Source organism: Scyliorhinus canicula, chromosome 17 (genome assembly GCF_902713615.1).
Source record: "Scyliorhinus canicula chromosome 17, sScyCan1.1, whole genome shotgun sequence".
Classification (NCBI taxonomy): Eukaryota; Metazoa; Chordata; class Chondrichthyes; order Carcharhiniformes; family Scyliorhinidae; genus Scyliorhinus; species Scyliorhinus canicula.
This window is the reverse complement of record NC_052162.1, coordinates 115,046,289-115,052,260: the sequence shown is the minus strand read 5'-3', so window position 1 is coordinate 115,052,260 and position 5,972 is coordinate 115,046,289. Positions and strand designations below refer to the sequence as shown.

Genomic DNA, 5,972 nt, shown 5'->3' with positions numbered 1-5,972 from the left:
CTGTGGAGCCGGGCAAGAATTAATCTCCTTCAAACCTCCTGGAAGTGTAAATTTCACAAGGCTGTGAGATGACGTATTTTGCTAATGTTTAACAACAAATTGGAACGAGGAAGCTTTGCCTCATAGTTACAGATGAGTACGTTTTAATGTTCTGCACAGTATGAAACAGGGGAGTTTGTGTGTGTTCAGCAAACGCGATAGTTTCACTTAGGTAAAAAATCAACCAAAATTGGGAACTATTCAAATTTTGATCAAAACGTAATTGCGAAAAACAATGTATTTAACAAATGAAATGAGTTCTTATTAATTATTGATAATGTCCGCCGGATGTTGCGTTGTAAGTTTCACAGGAGCCACAGTGTGAAGGTTGGTGGGTTTTGTAAATTGGAAGTGACACATGAGCAGCTTGTTGGGCTGTTTCGTCTCACTGTCGATTTCATGTTCCAGCAAACGGCAATCGGTGTTGTGATTGGCTGAAGATGTCACTTATGTTCATTCTAAACATGGAAGTTTGTATATTTCTAATGAAAACTCGGACATGAATATAAAAGGTGAATGATATAGTGTCAGGCGGTATAACTTTTGTGTGTCAGTTTCCCTGGTGGTCTAGTGGTTAGGATTCGGCGCTTTTACCGCCGTGGCCCGGGTTCGATTCCCGGTCAGGGAATGATAAATTATTGTTTTTTTAAAAATAATTTTTATTGAAAGAGTTTTTCCATACAGACATTTACCCCTACTAATTTTTAAATTATTTACAACACAATCCCTCTAGGCAAATATCCCTCCCTCGCCCGCCCTCTCGCGTGCACCATTCCTCCCCCCACCCCCCCCCCCAAGCAACAACTTAACAAACAAGGCAGCCTACAGTTTCAGACATGAGCAGCGAGCAGACTTGCCCGCGTTACAGTCGTGCATGTCCCCCCACGACCATTGTTCCCCCCCCCCTCCCCTCCCCCCCCCCCTCCCCTCCCCCCCCCCTCCCCTCCCCCCCCCCTCCCCCCCCCCCCTCCCCGGGTTGCTGCTGCCACGACCCCGAACGCCTATCTCTGATCTAAAAAGTCAAGGAAAGGTTGCCACCGCCTGGAGAATCCCTGTACCGACCCTCTCAGGGCAAATTTGATCCTTTCTGGCTGAATATAGCTAGCCATATCGTTAATCCAAGTTTCAACGCTTGGAGGCCTCGCGTCCTTCCATTGAATTAATATCCTTCGTCAAGCCACTAGGGACGCAAAGGCCAGTATTCCGGCCTCCCTAGCCTCCTGTACCCCCGGTTCTACCCCGACCCCAAAGATCGCAAGCCCCCATCCTGGTTTGACCCTGGACCCCACCACCTTCGACACCGTCCTTGCCACCCCCTTCCAGAACCCTTCCAGCACCGGACATGCCCAGAACATATGCACATGGTTCGCTGGGCTTCCCAGACATCTGACACACCTGTCCTCACCCCCAAAGAACCGGCTCATCCTTGTCCCCGTCATGTGAGCTCTATGCAGCACCTTAAATTGAATGAGGCTCAGCCTCGCACACGAGGAGGAAGAATTGACCTTCTCCAGTGCATCCGCCCACGTCCCGTCTTCTATCTGCTCTCCCAGCTCCCCTTCCCACTTGGCTTTCAGCTCCTCCCCTGATGCTTCTTCCGCCTCCTGCATTATCTTGTAGATGTCCGATATCCTCCCCCCTCCGACCCAGACCCCCGAGAGCACCCTATCACTCGCCCCCTTACTGGGGAGCAGGGGGAACCCCTCCACCTGCCGCCTAGCAAATGCCTTCACTTGTAAATATCTGAACATGTTTCCCGGGGGAGCTCAAACTTCTCCTCCAGCCCTCCCAGGCTCGCAAACCTCCCCTCTATAAACAGGTCCTTCAGCTGCCGTATGCCCACCCTGTACCAGCTCTGAAATCCCCCGTCGATGTTCCCCGGGATGAATCTATGGTTCCCTCTTATTGGCGCCACCAACAGACCTCCCATTTCCCCCCTGTGTTGCCTCCACTGCCCCCATATCTTGAGGGTGGCCGCCACCACCGGGCTCGTGGTGTACCTCGTGGGGGGGAGCGGCCATGGTGCCGTTACTAGGGCCCCCAGGCTTGTGTTGCCACAGGACGCCCTCTCCATTCGTTTCCAAGCTGCCCCCTCCCCTTCCATCATCCACTTGCGCACCATCGACACATTTGCCGCCCAGTAATACCCCGAGAGATTGGGTAGTGCCAGCCCTCCAGTGCCCCTACTCCGCTCCAAAAAGACCCTCCTCACCCTTGGGGTGCCGTGCGCCCACACGTAGCTCATGATGCTACTCGTCACCTTTTTGAAGAAGGCCCTAGGGAGGAAGATGGGCAAGCACTGAAATAAAAACAAGAACCTTGGGAGGACCGTCATTTTGATTGACTGCACCCTCCCCGCCAGCGACAGCGGTACCATGTCCCACCTCTTAAATTCCTCCTCCATCTGTTCCACCAGCCTGGAAAAGTTCAACTTGTGGAGGGTCCCCCAGTTCCTTGCCACCTGCACCCCTAAGTACCTAAAGCTCTTTCCTGCTCGCTTGAAGGGGAGTCTCCCAATTCCCTCTCCCTGGTCCCCCGGGTGTATCACAAAAACCTCGCTTTTGCCCAAATTTAGTTTGTACCCCGAAAAGTCCCCAAACTCTGCTAATAGTTCCATTATCTCCGGCATTCCCCCTTCTGGGTCTGCCACGTACAGCAGTAGATCATCCGCATACAGCGATACCCGATAGAACATAGAACAGTACAGCACAGAACAGGCCCTTCGGCCCTCGATGTTGTGCCGAGCAATGATCACCCTACTTAAACCCACGTAACCCGTATACCCGTAACCCAACAATCCCCCCATTAACCTTACACTACGGGCAATTTAGCATGGCCAATCCACCTAACCTGCACATCTTTGGACTGTGGGAGGAAACCAGAGCAAACCCACGCACACACGGGGAGGACGTGCAGACTCCACACAGACAGTGACCCAGCCGGGAATCGAACCTGGGACCACTGGAGCTGTGAAGCATTGATGCTAACCACCATGCTACCGATGTTCCTCCCCTCCCCTAGTCAGTCCTCTCCACCCCCCTGAACCCCTCAGTGCCATCGCCAACAGTTCAATCGCCAGTGCGAAAAGTAAGGGGGATAGGGGACATCCCTGCCTGGTCCCTCGGTGGAGCCCGAAATACTCCGACCTCCTCCCGTTTGTCACTACACTCGCCGTCGGGGCCGAGTAGAGCAACTTCACCCACTTAATAAACCCTTCCCCAAACCCAAACCGTTCCAACGTCTCCCACAGGTACTCCCACTCCACCCTATCGAATGCCTTCTCCGCGTCCAGCGCTACCACTATCTCAGCCTCCCCCTCCACTGCCGGCATCATAATTACATTCAGCAATCTCCGCACGTTCGTGTTGAGCTGCCGCCCCTTCACGAACCCCGTCTGGTCCTCATGGATTACCCCTGGCACACAATCCTCTATTCTAGCTGCCAGGATCTTTGCCAGCAACTTGGCATCCACGTTCAGAAGCGAGATAGGCCTGTAGGACCCGCACTGCACGGGGTCTTTATCCCGCTTCAATATCAGGGAGATCAGAGCCTGCGACATTGTCGGGGGCAGAACCCCCCCCTCTCGCGCCTCATTAAAGGCTCGTACCAGTACCGGTCCCACCAAGTCCACATTTTTCTTATAGAATTCCACCGGGAACCCATCTGGCCCCGGCGCCTTCCCCGCCTGCATCTGACCTATTCCCTTGACTAGCTCCTCTAGCCCTATTGGCGCCCCCAGCCCTTCTACCAGCCCCTCCTGGACCCTTGGGAACCACAATTTGTTTAGGAAGTCCTCCATTCCCCCTCTCCTCGTCGGCGGCTCAGACCGATACAACTCCTTGTAAAAATCCCTGAAGACCCCGTTCACTTCTTGCCCCTTCTGCACTACCTTCCCGCCCCTCTCCTTCACTCCCCCAATCTCCCTAGCCGCATCTCGTTTGCGAAGCTGGTGTGCCAGCATCCTGCTCGCCTTTTCCCCATACGCATAGACCGCGCCCTGCGCCCTTCTCCACTGCGTCTCTGCCTTCCTGGTGGTCAGCAGGTCGAACTTGGCCTGCAGGCTGCGCCGTTCTCCCAGCAGCCCCTCCTCTGGTGCCTCCGCATATCTCCTATCCACTTCCAATAGCTCCCCCACCAGCCTCTCCCCCTCCTGCCTCTCCTTTCTTTCTCTGTGTGCCCTTATGGAGATCAGCTCTCCCCTGATCACTGCCTTCAGGGCCTCCCAGACCATCCCCACCTGCACCTCACCCGTGTCATTCAAGTCCAGATAGCTCTCAATGCTCTTCCGGACCCTTTTACACACCTCGTCGTCCGCTAACAGCCCCACATCCAGCCGCCACAGCGGGCGCTGGTCCCGCGCCTCCCCCATTTCCACATCCACCCAATGTGGTGCATGATCAGAGATCGCAATGGCCGAGTACTCAGCTTCCCGTACCCTCGGGATCAGCCCCCTGCTCAACACGAAGAAATCGATTCTGGAGTACACTCTATGGACGTGGGAGAAAAAGGAATACTCCCTCGCCCTCGGCCTACCAAACCTCCATGGGTCTACTCCTCCCATCTGCTCCATGTACCCCCTCAGCACTTCTGCCGCTGCCGGCCTCCTATTGGTCCTTGAGCTCGATCTGTCTAGCCCGGGGTCCAGCACTGTGTTAAAGTCCCCCCCCATGATCAAGCCCCCTGCCTCCAGTCCCGGAATGAGGCCCAATAGGCGCCTCATAAAACCCGCGTCATCCCAGTTCGGGGCATATACGTTGACCATCACCACTTTCTCCCCCTGCAGCTTACCCTTCACCATCACATACCTACCCTCCTCCGCCACGAACGACACCCTCTTTCCCACCAGAATCGCCACCCCCCGGTTCTTTGCGTCCAATCCAGAGTGGAACACCTGTCCCACCCACCCCCTTCTCAGGCGAACCTGGTCCACTACCTTCAAATGGGTCTCCTGTAACATTGCTACATCAGCCTTCAGTCCCTTCAGGTGTGAGAATACCCTTGATCTCTTGACCGGCCCATTCAGCCCCTCACGTTCCAAGTGATCAGCCGGGTCGCGGGACGAACCGCCCCCTTCCCCTGCCGATTAGCCATGTCCTGTTCCCTGCTCGCCCCGGGTCGACCCGCCCCTTCTGACCCGCTCCCCATGGCGATGGCCCCCTCCCCCCACCCCTCCAGTCCTCCACTTCCCGTTCCTGGTCTTTCCAGCAGCAACCCGGTGTCCCTCCCTAACCCCCCCCCCCCCCCCCCCCCCCCCCCCCCCAGGCTAGGACCCCTCCGAGCCGCGATGTACCCTCCATCGTACTCCCGTAAGTCAGCTGGTTTACGCTGACCCGGCAGCTCCTGCCACACTCCGACTCCTCCCGGCTCGGGGGGGGGGGGCCTCCCCCCCCTTGCCACTCCTCCCTGGCCCCGCTCCAACGCGGGAAACGTCGCCATTGCTAGCCACGCCCCGCGCTCCTCCCCTCCCCCCTCCTCTGCCCCGCGCGCGGGAAAACAGAGGAAAGCCCGCGCTTTCGCCCTGCCACACCCCACCCCGCCATCTTCAGTTCGATAAATTATTGTTGTCCACAAAACTGTTCAACGAAGCTGTATCGCAGTTTCACAGAAAGGAGCTCTGCTAGAATGAGTTAATTGACAGTTGTAGTTTCGCGTGAGAGCTGGCAAAGTTACAAATGCACAGTTCAACAATAAACACAGAGGCAGGAAGAAATGGGCCATGATTACCTGCAAACGAAGAGAGATTATGAAGCAGCAGAAATCTGGCCGGTGTTGAGCCAGCTTTTATTGCTCACACAAACAAAATTATCTCCCAGACTGGTTCCAAACCTTGGGTGTGATGACAAGAAAACTTCTAACTGAAATTATTCAGTCCATTGAGGTCACAGGAGCTGAATAAAACAGAAGAAGCTCAAAGGCAGTGCCACTCTCTGAGG

The 5,972-nt window shown here is 55.4% G+C and overlaps 1 non-coding gene across 1 annotated transcript; it reads left to right on the top strand.

Moving 5' to 3' along the window:
- The first annotated feature begins 595 nt into the window (after nucleotides 1-595).
- On the top strand, nucleotides 596-667 carry trnak-uuu. The gene has a single exon. It is a non-coding gene; the product is annotated as a tRNA-Lys (tRNA).
- The last annotated feature ends 5,305 nt before the right edge of the window (nucleotides 668-5,972 follow it).